This window comes from Paramisgurnus dabryanus, chromosome 5, assembly GCF_030506205.2.
Source record: "Paramisgurnus dabryanus chromosome 5, PD_genome_1.1, whole genome shotgun sequence".
In the NCBI taxonomy this organism is placed as follows: domain Eukaryota; kingdom Metazoa; phylum Chordata; class Actinopteri; order Cypriniformes; family Cobitidae; genus Paramisgurnus; species Paramisgurnus dabryanus.
In genome coordinates, this window is record NC_133341.1 from 21637591 (window position 1) to 21653584 (window position 15994).

Consider the following 15994-nt stretch of genomic DNA (forward strand, 5'->3'; position numbering starts at 1 on the left):
CTAGATACCCGAGTAATTACTACACTTTTAAAAATACATATTTTTTATACAAAACAGTGTGTTGGCATAAACACTGAACACGGCACGAAAGTTTAAGAAACATAAGTAAAAGGTGGCCAAATCTTACAGAATAGTTTGAGGTAGTGCTGTTTGACTGTGTCTAAGGCTAGATAAATATTAAAATACTTCAAATCCAGTGTTGTCCTTACAAACTCAGTGGTTATTTAAAAACGAAAACCTCTTACAACTTTCCACTGTCAATGAGTTTAGGTGTTGATGACTTTATTTCAGTTTCATGGGGTGAGACATCCTTCCTTTTATGATTCTAATATTTATAAATATTTTGAATACTCAACACAAGCTTTAAAGCTCCCGTTCTGTCTGTGATTTTGAAGCTTTGATTGTGTTTATAGTGGGCAATATAACATGTGTTCATGTTTCACGTGTAAAAAAACGCGGTATTTTTCACACAATTTACTTATTTGTATAGCGCTCTTTTCACTGTCCACAAAATGGGCTGATGTCTTCCTTGTTCTATGAAGTCCCTCCTTCAGAAATACGTATCGAGTTTTGATTGTGTAGTTTGTTTAGTGTGCTGTGATTCGATAGCAGCTTAGCTTAGCAGAGCCGTTTGAGCCAAAGCAGGTGACTGACGTATTCCTGTGGGCGGAGTTTAGTCAACTAACTGTTTTACTGACGTCATTAAAGCAGGAAATAGAGCGCTGTAGTCCAAACCGGCCGTTCGTTGTAGGCTTTTAAAGAGGAATTCTATTGAAGAAAATATATCGCCTGGCAGTGAACTTTGAGCTTTATCATTTTACAGGTATTATTTATGCTATTATAGCAACATTACACACTAACTAGGGTTTAAAAAAGGGTATCAGGAAGAAAGTGACCTTTAAAAATACAGTGTATGCATCTCACCTTCACAAAGGTATTCATAAAATGAACCGATCTTTTAAAGATAGTCCTGGGCGTAGGCAGAGAGTGTGCAATGAGGGGTAATAGCTCTCAGTTAATATTTTGCTTCTTGGTTTCCTTTACAAGAAGCAGAACTGTGGCATGGAGTTTTTCAAGCTGCAATGAAAACATTGTGTATTTACTGACTGGCATAAAGGTTAATTTCATTTTTTTTACTTCATGCTGAGTTTAGCTTTTGTATAACAAAGTTATGTGAAAACTGGAAAGGGTAATTCATTTAAAAGCAGAAAACAGCAAAACTATAAATGACAAAAAACGACAAAACCTGGTAAATGTTTTAAGTGTTTTCATAAAGGGATTGTTAGAAGAGCACTTTTTTGAGATAGACAAGATGCATACGTCATATTACATGACTATTGCGTTCCAGGCAACCTGTAACCTTATGCTGCGTTCCAGAGCCCATCCAAACCAGTGGGATCTAGGACTTATCCTACCTCCAACTAGGAAAAGTGCACTGTAGTGATGGGTCGTTCGCGAACGCCGGCTCTAAGAGCTGATTCTTTGTAGCGAACGAGCAGAGCCGAATCTTCAGACGCATGCAGAGGAGCCGGCTCTTCTAAGGGACCCGAGCCAGAAGAGCCGAATCTATGAAAAGAGCCGGACTGCCATCACTAAAATGTAGAGCCGGAGCTTGAGCCGAATCAATGGAAAGAGCCGGACTGCCCATCACTAGTGCACTGGAATGCCTGTCGAAGTGGAACCTCCTACCGGCGAACTCAGGGGAGTTCGACCTACCCCGACTTCAGAAAAATAAGTCTGAGGACAATGGCGGCGCCCATAGAGTCTTGCGTCGTGAGAGGAAAACTTCAAGGAATAGACTATAAATTGTACTTCTCTGCTTGTAGGGTTGTTTTAGACACTGTAATTTTAACGCAGCTTGTTTTTTTATATTATGGCGTGAAATTATGTCGTTATTATCTGTTAGCATGAAGATATGGTCAAATTATACCAAGTTACTTAAGCGAAATGCAGCGCTTTTATATAATGGCTCCAGAACACTTTGTAAAGATGTTTAACTTGATGTTTTACTGTAGTGTGAGTGACCTGCACAGTTCGGACCGATGTTTAAAAGTCATGTAGTCTGTACGAGCCTTAAGAAGACTGGTCGGTCGTCCATGTTTTCTGTTTACGTTCCACTTCAAATGCCTGGAACGCTTTGAAGTAGGAGCTAGGAGACTTCAGGAAGGATAAGTCCCACGTCCCACTGGTTTGGATGGGCTCTGGAATGCAGCATAACTCACAACTTCAAAACCACGACTCACGACTCTGAACTGGGAGTACATCGATCTAATACGAGTTCACGGGTGGGAAGTCACGGGTTTGACTGCCGTTCCAGTGCACTTTCACCCATAGAAGGATGTAAAAACACGAGTTACAGGCTGCCTGGAACGCATAAGGTCGTGAGTCGTGGTTTTGAATTCGTAACTCACGGGTTTAAAAACCTGCCTGGAACGCAGCATTATTAACCCACACCGGTCAGTGGGCGGGCCCTAGGGGCGGATCTAGAGTTCTGTACTTACATCTGTACTGTTTTACATCAAATATTCAATCAACATTTATAAACTTTGCATCATGTTAAGCTAAAACACTTTAAGATTCATATTCTGAGCTTGCAGTCAATACACTGGAGTGGAAAGGGTTAAATAAAATGCAGACAGACCGCATTATTAATATGAATGTCAGTAGGGCTAACTTACTTAAATATCACGTCATATGGTTCTGATTATTTCTAAAAAAATCCAAGAAACACCAGAATTTGATTGCAGCGTAACGTAAGGGTCTACTCTTCAAACTGCATCCGGGAGATCCTCCTTTGTTATGCGCGCTTCCGGTTAGTGTAATCGATCTTGTTTATTTAAAAAAAAAAATATCGATTCTTATAACTGAAAGTCACGTCTTCCTCTGTTAGATAGATTATTCCGAGCAAAAGTACGCCGTATGTTTCGGTTTTGTCCATTCTTCTTCTTCTTCTTCGGCGGATCACAGCTCAGTGGTGCATACCGCCACCCACTTCTTCTTCTTACCTGTATTAAACACGCACCGGCCCGGCGGCGGGCCCTAGGGGGCGTTTTTACGTGTTTTTGTACTTTGTTTAACATCAAATATTCAATCAACAATCATCAACTTTGCATTATTTGAAAGTTTAAACACTCCAAATTCATGTTCTGAGCTTATTTTTGCAATCAATACACCGGTGTGGAAAGGTTAAAATGAAATGCAGACGGAATGCATATAAAAATGGTTGTGGGTACTCACATATCTTGCCATATGGTTCTGATCATTTCTGACAATTCCCAAAAACTTCAACGTACATTGCAACACGTTTTTTGTGTTGAGAGTGTTTTGGAGAAGTTGATAAAGAGCACGATCGCGGACCAAAAATACAAGACTGGATGTAAACAAACCGCGTCGTCGACGAGAGATGGACCGGACTATGAGCTCAGCTGCGCTCGCTTGCATAAAGTAAGTGGATTCTTTTGTTCATTAATTTATTTTACGTTACATTTCTTGTTAGCTGTTTTGATTATAAAGTAACATTGGAGATGACTAAGATACGAGTTTTACATGGTTTCATTTTTCTATGACATGTTATAAAATGCATCATATTTATAGCTATATGAATCCAATGCACAGAATATACAAACTAAAAACTAGAAAATGAGATATGTGGTGGAAAATATGAGTATTACCAGCTGAGAAATATAGGTTATTTGGCAAACATAAGACATTTGTAATTATAAATAAATATATTCGTGTGTGTGTGTGTGTGTGTGTGTGGCCGGGTAATTATCACGTTGGGGGGACCAATTGTTCCCACAAAGATAGGAATACCAGTATTTTTGTGACCTTGTGGGGACATTTTGATGTCCCCATGAGGAAACAAGCTAATAAATCAAACAGAATTATGTTTCTTGAAAATCTAAGGTATCAGACAGTTTCCTGTGATGGTTGGGGTTAGGGAATGGGGCAGGTAAGGGGAATAGAATATACAGTTTGTACAGAATAAAATGCATTACGTCTATGGAATGTCCCCAAAAAACATGGAAACCAGAACGTGTGTGTGTGTGTGTGTGTGTGTGTGTGTGTGTGTGTGTGTGTGTGTGTGTGTGTGTGTGTGTGTGTGTGTGTGTGTGTGTGTGTGTGTGTGTGTGTGTATTATGTTCATATATATATTACATCATAGTTTCTCATACAAATAGTTGTATGTCTCTTAACTTTTGACTCAAACTAAAATCCTCTCTTGCTTTGTGTGTGTGTGTTGTGATGTGATGTAACAGGACTGGAATCTGGAGTGCATTCATGAGCGACCACATTCAAAATAACAAATATTTTGTTATAATGTGCAAATGTTTTTTTCTGAAATAGTTTTTTCTATGTGCTTTGGTGGGCAGAGAAGTTCTGAATTGATATACATCATGTAGTATGTAGTCCTGACTCATTTTCTTTTGATAATCATGTCATTTTGTTATCATGTGTATATTTGGAGTTTCCAAGTGCACTTTTTCTGAAAGGACGCCTGGACTTTTTTGAAATAAAAGCTCACAGAAACAACATTTTTTGGAGTATCATTCTCAAATTTGAATCACAGCATGGTCAGACATTCAGTTTACCTATATGGTGTCCCCAGGTGTCTTACCTGACCATTTCATACCTTTTTTGCTAAGTGAATGTTATTTAAAGAAAAACGGAAGTAATTTAATGTATATTTTACCTTGTTTTACTCTGTTTCTTTACTACTCTGAGTTGTTATGACTATTAGGCAACAATATGTCAAGTGTCTAGTTTCAAACAAAACCAGAATTATGAATATAGACCATAGGGTTTAAGAGCTGCAGATGTTTTAGTTTGGAGTTGTCGTTTTTCAGAAAATGCTCAAAAATAGAAGTGCTAGCTAACAGGTTAAATAAAGAAAATATATTATTTGGTATTTTTGTGAAAGATGAAACACATGACTTTTAATGCAATTAATTCGCTTATTATTCTTGGGAAATTTTTCCTACATAAAAGCAGATTCCAGAGTACAATTCCAAGGTTTCTAATATTTCATAAGGAATTGTGTCATTACTTCTCTTCATTAAAATTAATGAAGAAAAAATCTTCCATAAAACTATGTTATTTGGTAGAAATCCTTAATCTTACAGAAAACCCCTATTTTTTTTATTTTATTTTTTTTGTCATGTGTCCTTTTATTTTATGTAAACATTTTTGTACCATGCTTGTCTGCTGTGTTGGAAATTATTTGTTTTCTACCAAGCCTTTTTGGTTGTCAAACTGTCTTTGTTAAACAAAGTTTGAAAAAAAATTATTCTTTCGTTTTCTGGCAGACTGGTGAACTAAGCACATACCGCCACCTACTGTTTCGTATTATACATTTCCTCATTTCATACGTAAAAAAAACAGAATAGTATAAGCTGACGCTGCGTCTCCAGCTCCTCCAGCCCATACACAGAACCCTGTCAAATCAGACTGCCCAGCCCTGTTTGAATATATAAACATATGTATTGATTTGTCAAGCTACGTATAGCCTGAATTTGTGTATAATGAGATTGTAATCTTAATTTTAAATCCTATAATTTATTCCTGTACTATATATCTCTATTAAATTCCACTCTTTATACCCCAAATCTAAATCCTTTTGTCCATTATTACTAAGATACTCCATTAATTGTATTCTCTCCTGACTATATTTCCTACAATGACATATTACATGTTCTACGGTTTCTTTTTCCTTACAAAACTCACATAAACCACTCTCATGCACTCCTACTAAAGCTAATGTTGCATTTAATCCTGAATGACCAAGCCTTAATCTTGTTAACATAAACTCTTCCTTCCTATTTCTTCCCCTTATACTCTTATTTGTCTCTACATATTTCCTAATTTTATACAAATGTCTACCCTTCATGTCATTATCCCATATTTCCTGCCATTTCCTTTTAATATTTTTCTTGATAATTGATTTAACTTCTCCTTTACCTAATGGTACACTCACATCAGTTGAATCTCTTTCCAACGCCTTTTTTGCTAACTAATCAGCAACTTAATTTCCTTTGAACTTGATATAAAAGCATATAAATCTCATTAATTAAATCTACTCTAACTGACTCCTGTGAATCCAATGAACTTAATGCGGATACTGAATCAGAACACATCACTACTCTATCAGGACTTCTTTCGTCCACCCATGATAAGCCTATGATGATAGCACTCATCTCTACAGAATACACTGATAGATTATCAGTTAGTCTTCTTGATATTTTAACATTAACCATCGGAATATATATTCCTATTCCTGTCATTCCTGAGGTAGGATCTTTTGACCCATCAGTTAAAATTTTGGAGACTTTCATAATGTTTTTGATGTAGTAGATGCTTTCTGACATTAACTGCCACCATCCCTGCTTCCTCCCAATCTCTTACTTCTTCTAGTATTTCCAAATCTATTAAAACATTGGAAAAATTCAGGCCGGAATCTACCCCAATACTGGTGACAAATTACTTTCAATCTCCACAATCTGGAATTTATCTGCAACAGAGTTTATTTCCCAACCAAATCCTTTTCCTTTATTATTCACATATTCCCAGCAATTACTTAAAACGTTTGTAACAATATGATTTCCCATAAAACTCTTAATGTATTTCCAATAAATCAAAGATAATTTAATTCTTCTAAATTCTAATGGTATTTCTTTTGCTTCAACCAACAGGGCATTAATAGGAGTTGACTTTACAGCTCCTAAACATATTCTGAGTGCCCTACTGTATCTTGTCCAGACGATTTAAAAGCGTCCTTGATGCCGCACCATAAACCATGCAACCATAATCCAGCACTGATCTAATTAAAGCTTGATATAATGACAGCAATGCTACTCTCTCTGCTCCCCACTCTTTACAAGCTATAGCCCTCATTGCATTTAACGTCTTCCTACACTTTTTCTCAATTTCATCTATATGCTTTTTCCAATTATATCTACTATCAAACCATACTCCTAGATATTTAAATGTATTAACGTGAACTAACACTTTATCATATAACTTCAATTCATATTTTCCTGAGATTTTCCTTTTTCTAGTATAAAACATATACATGATATACTTATTGACATTTTAAATCTCCATTTTATTGATACTGCCACCCACTGTACAGGATCCTCTTTATAAACCTGGTTTTGTCCAATCAGATAAGATTTGAGAACTTAAAAGTTAAGGTTAAGACTAACTTTTTTCACTAGGAGCACAGTGGCCCCCAACTGAAAATTTTAGGGGCGCAACCAAAAAATTTAGGGGCACATACCGTAAATCCAACATGCTAATCAAATATTCACATTTCTACTAAGTAATACACTAACTAATAAATACTTTGATGATAGATGCAGAAAGTACAATGTGCGGTTTTAAATTCAGTGTCACATCACAAAAAAAGGTCAAATTTACTGGTCGCACATGTGCGACTGGATGTAAAATTCAGTGGCACACTCTCAAATTTTGGTGGCAAAATGTCACTATTTGGTGGCAGTCTGGAGCCCTGTTCTTCACCGTCGTTCTTTTTTACCGGCGGTTGGCCTGGAGCCCTGTTAAAAGTACAGGAACCATACATTGGTATTTTGCACACCTTAGTTTTTGACTGGATAAAGCCAAAATCAAGTTAGCCAATGCCTATTTAGCAAAGTTTTGATTGATGGGGGTAGTAACCAATCACGAAACGACTTCAGGGATTCATTTTGCGTCTGTTGACATCTGAGAGGCGTGCGTGCTACTGGCTATGGCTAACATTTGCTCACAGAGCTTGAAGATTGAAGATTAAATAGGGAAACTAAACAAGATAACGAGGGAAGTTCAGGTGCGGGGAGTTAACCAATAATGAATAATTAACCAGGAAACAAGGGGGCAGGGGCAGAGACAAGACACTGCAGCACACTACCCAAACAAAAGGCCATGTGTTACACACAAAACATGGGTACTGCCACGATCCTGCCACATGACCATTAACTACTAGGAATAACTATAACAGACTGGCAGGATCATGACATTGGTGGGCAGATAAGTTTTGAATTGATAGTCATGTAGTATGAAGTGCTCTTTCTTATTTTGTTATCATGTGTCTATTTGGAATCTCCAGGTGCACATTTTATGGGGAAAAAAAGCTCACAGGAACGAAATTTTTTGAATTATCATTCTTAAATTTGTATGACAACATGGTCAGACATTCAGTTTACCTTTATGGTGTCCCAGGTCAAAAAGACGGAGTATTTAATGTATTAAAAATATACTTAAAATCCAAACAGTATGTTTATAATACATTTGTATTTCCAACATTTGAAGTGTATTAAAAATATGTTAAATTGCATTTAAACATATTTTTAAAAGTATACTAGAAGTACACTGGTAATAAATGTATACTTAATTACAGAAATATGCTAAACTTAAGAAGATTTTTAATGTATTTATATTAAGTGTAGAAGTACATTGGTAATGAATATATGCTTTATTACATTTTAAAGAAATATGCAAAACTTAAGAATATTTTTAATGTATTATATTAAGTGTACTAGAAGTATGCTGGTAATAAATATATGCGTAATTACACTTTTAAGAAATATGCTAAACACAAATGTACTTCTAGTGAAGTTTTAGTATATTTGGAGAAAACATACTTTTTCAAAACATGATTCATTAATTGTAATAAGTTAACATTGAAATTTCCTCAAGCATTTCAACATTATATCATTCCGATTGCATAATAAACTAATTTTTCAAAGATTTGCTTAAAATATATATACTATTGCTAGTGTTTATTTTCAAACAACACACGTGACTAAACGTGATTGGTTGTTGTCATAGTAGCACGTCACGGCGTCACGGTGCTATTTGAAAGCTGGGGCACGTTCAATCTCACACCGGTGCGCAACGTTTTGCTACGGTTTCCGGGTTGAACGACATGTTTCCTTGAAACGGTGTGCAGCGGAATGCAACAGGTTTTAGAAGCGTTTTCTCTTGTTTGGTGGTTGTGTCAGAAATGTCAGCCCAATCAGCGGCAAGATGTATAAAACCACGCGATAGTTAGAGACAGCTCGCTCAATGGGTTCAAGTTGAAATGTTGTCTTTCATTCTGGATGGCAAGGTCAGTGACCGTACTATCGAGGGTATTTAACAGTATAGACCAATTTCGTGTTTGCAAACAGAGATGACGTTTTTTGTGGGCGGAGCCAAACTGGTTGCAGAAAGTGACTGCTCCGCAGTAGGGTTGTGAAGTGTTTTAGCATTTAACCGTGATTTTTATGGATCCGGTGTTCTGTCGAAGTCTGATTCCTTTATGTTTCCCTTTAGTGCAATGTTTCTTATAGCGTTTTAATCACATTACGTTTATTTTTTTAGATAGATCAAAAGTGTAAATGGCTTGGCTACTGATATGCATGTATGTAATGTATATGTATTGTTCTTTTTTGCTAAATCAAATATTTTTACAGTCTGAATCGCTAAAGTACATGTAAAAGCAATACTATCATGTATTATATATAATAGCGTTTATTAAATATTTCATAATTTTCCTGTTTTTTGTTATTTCTTCCTTAATAAATTATAATTGTAACATGATAAAAACGCTATAAGAAACACATGGAGGGAACAGACTTCGACAGAACACCGGACATCTTCTCTACTTATTTTCTATTCTAATTATTAAAAGATTTCCAGATGATTTCCTTGCTCCATTCTGTTCGTTTAAGGGCTTATTGTAATCATAAACACCTACGTTTATCTTCAAATGATGTCTTTGACGATGGTATTCTATAAAAATGAAAGCCATCTTTTTTGGCATTCTTATTCTGACACTTAACAGCACAACATGACATTTTCCAGTGAGTTATCTTGCTCTTTTCACTCGTGTCTAATTCATTTCCACTGTTTTTCTGCAACCGCATTGCGCGCGCAGCTTGCAGTGACGTAACTGTGACGTCTACTCTAAATTGGTCTATTAAACACACATTTATAACGATTCTATCAGGCTTCAGAAACATTTAAAAAAGAACACAAAGAATGGCCTCTCAGCTACCGTAGTTGCAACTCTTGCGTCATCACAACAGGGTGTTCAATGCATCACCGTTTCAGTTTAATAAACGTTGTGCAACGTTGTGCTGAACGCAGCCCTGTTGTTCAGATCAGTTCACAACGTGCATTAATGGGGAAGCATGAGAATGGTATGTGTGATGAATGTGATGGTGTTGAAACATTAGAACATGTGCTTTTTAAGTGTAGTAAATATGAAGAACAGCGTAGTGGTCTCTTTAGTAATATAAAGAATAGGCCAGTGAGTATCATGGACTTATTGGGAGAGGGTTTGATATTTTTAGAGCGTACAGGACTAGATCACGGGATCTAGAAGGAGAAGCAAGTTGCTCTGAACAACTGTGGAAGCTGGAGGAGCTGAAACACGCAACATCAGCTGAAGCTTGGGCTCGGATCCTGTGGGGTGTTAAAAGGGGTTTATTTTTTATTTTATTATTATTGTTATTCCCACAATTCAGATCCATTACACATATGCGCAAGGTATATAGTAGGTGGCAGTAATACTCCCAAGGAGTGAGCAGCCATTAAACGAAAAGAAGAAGAAGAGTTCAACGTGCATGCGGTTGCTTGCATTAAACGTATAAACTGTTAAATTAGATGGCGACTCTGCAGTAGACGTATAAATTAAATGAATCGGCGATCATATTTTGTGGCCATATTTTAACATGTTTATTTCCAATTTTTTTTCAGCTGAAAAAGAAGACCAAACGAGCGATTTCCTGGACTCAACAGACACAGTGAACTTTGCGCTGCATTTCAAAGGTAATATAAAATATTAGGGCTGAAACGATTCATCGAGTTACTTGATTAACTCGATTCAAAAAATTCCTCAAGGCAAAAATTCTGCCTTGAAGCCTCGTTAAATTCCTATGATGCGCACTACACGCGCCGAGATCTGATTCACACGGACCGTTGTTCAATGTTAAGGAAGCACATCATAGCGCGTGATACATTTTGAATTTAGTTGGCGCGATGGCGGAGAGTAAATATGTCCATAAACGGCAGAGAGATAATGTCTAAAGTTTGAGATCATTACATTCTTATCATTACATTACATTCAGCATCTGAACCGAAAACATCCACTGCTGTTTCACCAAGCGTCGATGAAACAAGGTAACGTAGCTTTCGCTGATTTTACTCCCATACTGTATTTGTAGCGATGTCGTTATGCGGTTTGACTAGATATGATGTTTAGCTTTGATGTTTTTAAGTAGTAAACGTATTCACGTTCAATTGCAAGAGAATATAGCTTAAAAAAGAACCCCTTCACACACAGACACGCATGCACCCTCGTCTCTCTCTCACGCGAGTCAGACCTATCGCGCAATGTGTCACATATGCTTAAACTTTAATGTAGCCACGCAACAATAATTTCAGCATGCATTCACTGTATACAGCGGGACGTGATGTTTTGATTTTTCGAACGGATTCTTAACCTTAAATACACCGCAATGCAAGTGATGCAAACCAAATGCAGCGTTGTATTTCTGTATGTATTTCTGCCGAAACCAAACTGCAATGAATCAACTGAACGTCTGACTGGGGTGTCACTCTTCCTCACGCACAGCATGCGTGCACACACACGCACACGCACACACACACACACACGCACACACACGCACACACACACACACACACACACACAAACACAGGTGCACGTGTGCGCGCGCACAAACTCAGGTTGTTACCATAGCAAATAGGCTCACCCCAGAAATTATATATTATTTGTTAGTAGCCTAATGGTAAATGCTGCAGGTGTAGAAATGTACATAAACCAAATATTTACTTTGATGTCAGGGCTAGATTATAGCATGAAACCTGTTGTGCATATTAATACATTAAAGTGCACTGCTTACAGTTTTTTTCGATTGCTAAACGACAGTGGGCACAACTGGAGTCGCATATGCAAAACTCTAACTACAGTCTGCACAGCAGCAGTTCATGTGGACCAAACTCTAGTTCGTTTTTCATTGCTTGAACACAGTTTTCAAAACTTTACACACTTATCCCATGACTTTACCCACAACCTGCACAACACTGTGGATTTACAGCACTTTGTTCAAATGCTAACACACTGCTGTCAAAACTGTCAACCACACATTCAAAACAGAATTGATTTCAGCATTGTGCCTTTTTGAAACACTGCTGATTGCAATTTCATATATATATTTTATATATATAAAATATTACCTTTCATGTACTTTTAGTTTCTACCTTTATTTTCTCATTACTGTAATTCCGTAAATTACTGCGGACTACTGAAGCAAACTGCTAATTTTCATTTACCTTAAAGAATTATGATGTTCTGAAAAAAAAATTATAAATCATGTGATAAATCAATAAATAAATCATTATTTGAAGAAAACATTACTTTGTGTGACATCACTGAAATTGTTGAAACTGTAAAGATATAAAGTTTGTATTTTGTGTATTGGTGTTTGCTGTTAGTGTTTTTCCTCTCAGTGTGTTGTGAGTGACAGTGTGTGTTATCTCAGTGAGGGTTATGTTTAGTGTTTGGCTGCAATGAGCTGTTTTGAGCCATGTGTTAAAAGTTGTGCTCAGGTGACTTTTGGTAGTGCAGACTGTAGTTAGAGTTTTGCACATGTCGCTGCAGTTGTGCTCACTGTTGTTTAGCAATTGAAAAAAACTGTAATTGTTGGCACTGGCACTTATAAACACTAAATGGGTAAAAATTTAAATAAATATGCTTATTTTTTGGAGCCACATGTCAAGACCTCTGTTTTTTTTTTTAGAAATAAAAGCCAAATGCTTGAACATTTTACAGCCACGTCATTTTCGTTATGCATAATTTGTTTTGGTTGTTTAAAAACACACACAAAATTTGTATCCGATTACTCGATTAAACGATCGATTCAGTGATAGATAAATTCAGCCCTATAAAATATCTGTATATCCACAGAAATGGACTCAGGTCCGTAATAGTGCCAGGATACATAATATAGTTTTATAAATTTGATTGTTGTCTGCTGTTAAATCTGTACCCAGCTCCTCAGCCGCAACACCGAGAACCAGAGTTGAGGTCAATGTACTGCTGAGAAAAGTGCAAGATCTGTTTAACCAAAAATATAGTAAGCATATGTTCAAACACTTTTTAAGTCTTGATAACCTAATATACCTTCATGTATCCATGGTAGGGATGCTTAACGATTAATCGCGACTAATCGTTAGCAGAATAAAAGTTTTTGTTTACATCATATATGTGTGTGAACTGTGTATAATAACTTTGTACAAATAAATGTACACACATGCATGTATACGTTTTAGAAATGTTTACATGTGTATATACATTTGTATATTTATGTATAATTTATATTATATATAAATACTTAATATATACATTTTTTTCTTCTTAAAATTATACATGAATGTGTTCATATATATACATATTTATTATACACAGTTTACACACTATAAACTTTTATTCTGCTAACGATTAATCGCGATTAATTGTTTAGCATCCCTAATCCATGGCATTATTATCAAATCAATAACTTATTTGTGTCCCTCAACCATACGATTATGACACATTACCGACTGTTTACAACCTGTACACTGGCTATTAACAGGATGGGAGAGTCACAATTGTCCAACTGTGTTACAATGTGTAACATGTACATGCATGTGTTTGCCCGTGTCTTTCAGAGGATGCCGGAGGTACTGGAAGGATCCCCTGGTAAATCAAGGCATGACAGTTAAAGTTGAAGGACTGCCCAACAGCCTCAAAAAGCCATCCTATTATGGAAGGAACCAGTTGGAGGCCATTTTGCTAGCTGCTGAGGAGATTTCATTTGAAATCAGTAAGTGAAATTAACAGTGGTTTTGTTTTTCTAGCTGTGTTTCGGCAGATCATTTGGCTCTATGCAAAGTGGGAAAAATAAGTTAACTAAACAATAATACGGGCCTACATGTGAGTCTTTGTATAGTGCAGCACTGGTTGGGTTAATTGTTCACCCATAATGAGTAAATATTGGATAGAACAAATGCTGGATTGTTGTTATGCAACCATGGGGTATAATAACCCAGCAATTGGGTTAAAACAACCCAGCATTGGGTCAATGTTAACCCAGTGGTGTGTTCCGTCCAATATTTACACAACATGCGTAAAAAAAAGAACCCAGCCATTTTTAGTGTGTGGGCCACTATATTTCTCCATGTCCCCTTTTCCATTCTGAACCATGGTTCTGCTCGAGGTTGCTGCATATTAAAAGGAAGTTGCCACTGCACTCTCAGAAAAAAAGGTATAAAAGTTGTACCTCTTTGTCACTGGTACACTACCTTTTAAAAAGGTCATGAAATGTACCATTTAGGTACAGATATGTAACTATGAGGTACCAGCATGTAGCTTGGCGGTACCAATGTATACCTTTTTAGGTACAAAAGTGTACTTTTTGAAAAGGTACTGCCCCAATGTCAACTTTTGTATCTTCATGTACCTTTTTTTCTGAGAGTTTGTAGCCTAATAATATAAAGAGTACAGTATGGTCTCTAGACCTACTCTGTTTGAAAAGTGCTGTGAGGTAACTTTGTTATGAATTGGCACTTTAAAAATTAAATGTAATTCAATTGAAACAGATTCAGGTTATAGATTCTGTATGTGTCTATGACAGTTTGTAAGGGATGTAACACTATTTCTCATTTGCAGTTTCCTCATTACAGTGGACACATTTTCTAAAAAGGCACCTCTCCAGAATATCCTATAGCTGTTTAGTTGAATTTGACTAGTGATTGTAATGGCCCTTGGCAACAGTTGAATTTTATCTATAAAATTATATTTCTTCATTCACACTGCTGTGTGATGCAAAAAAGACCAGTTATTTGTTATGCTTCTAAGTGTTTCTTTTTTCCCTATACATTAATTAGATGCAGCACAATGCAACTCCACTCACAAAGCAGAAGGAATGTCAGAGGCGAAGGACGCAGAAGGTATGCCGAGTTGTTTTTATTTTATCTTTAAATAAATATATAACATTAAACTTGAGAAGCATAGTTTACTAGATATGTAATTGTGGTCATTACACTGTACATTTCACCACTGTACACATTATTAAAACAATAATCAAATCAAAAGATGAAATCTGTGTGTGATAGTTTAATATCTTCAAATCAACAGACACAGCAGATGTTGCCCAGAAATTTTAGAGGCCATGTGTGAAAATGGTATTTCTTTTCATTGTAATACATTTTGAATGGTATTGCTTAAAGAAATAGTCTACCCGTTTGCCATATTAAACTATGTTATTACCTCAACCTAGAAGAATTATACATACCTATCTTTTTTTTAATGTGTGCACTGTACAGCGTGTTGTGAATGTGTTAGCATTTAGTCTAGCCCCATTCATTCCTATGGTACCAAAATTTTTTTTATTTTGTGGCACCATACTTACTGGTATAACTCCTCATGTAACAGTCTTTAAATAGGGAAAACACGGAAGTGTTTGGTGGCTTCCCTGTTTGGTACCATAGGAATGAATGGGGCTAGGCTAAATGCTAACACATTCACAACACGCTGTACAGTGCACGCATTGAAAAAAAATTGGTATGTATTAATTTGTCTAAGTTGGGGTAATAACATAGTTGGCAAAAGGGTAGACTATTCCTTTAAGTTCAAGCTTAATTAAAACTACTCTTCTGGAAAGTCTGCCATTGACATTGGACACAAAGAGAAAAGCTCACTTTTTAAATTACAATTTATATATACAATATTTATTCAGGTGACATTTAACATCTTTTATAGACCATTTTGCAAGATGTAAACAACACTGGTCCAGAAGCACTTCCTGTATCAGTTTTTTAACACAACATAAACGGTGGGATAAAATAAAACCAACAGGACATTAATCAAAAAGTTAAAGAAACATTTTTAAGATGTTTTCTTTATGTGTGAAATAAAGAAAACAGTTACAAACTGAAACAGGAAGTGTTTCTG

General features: G+C 36.3%; 1 long non-coding RNA gene across 1 annotated transcript; it reads left to right on the forward strand.

The window, feature by feature from the left end:
- The first annotated feature begins 3307 nt into the window (after positions 1-3307).
- On the forward strand, positions 3308-14994 carry LOC135732102 (uncharacterized). Its single transcript, XR_010526693.2, has 5 exons — positions 3308-3444; positions 10738-10809; positions 13054-13136; positions 13711-13865; positions 14929-14994. It is a non-coding gene; the product is annotated as an uncharacterized lncRNA (long non-coding RNA).
- The last annotated feature ends 1000 nt before the right edge of the window (positions 14995-15994 follow it).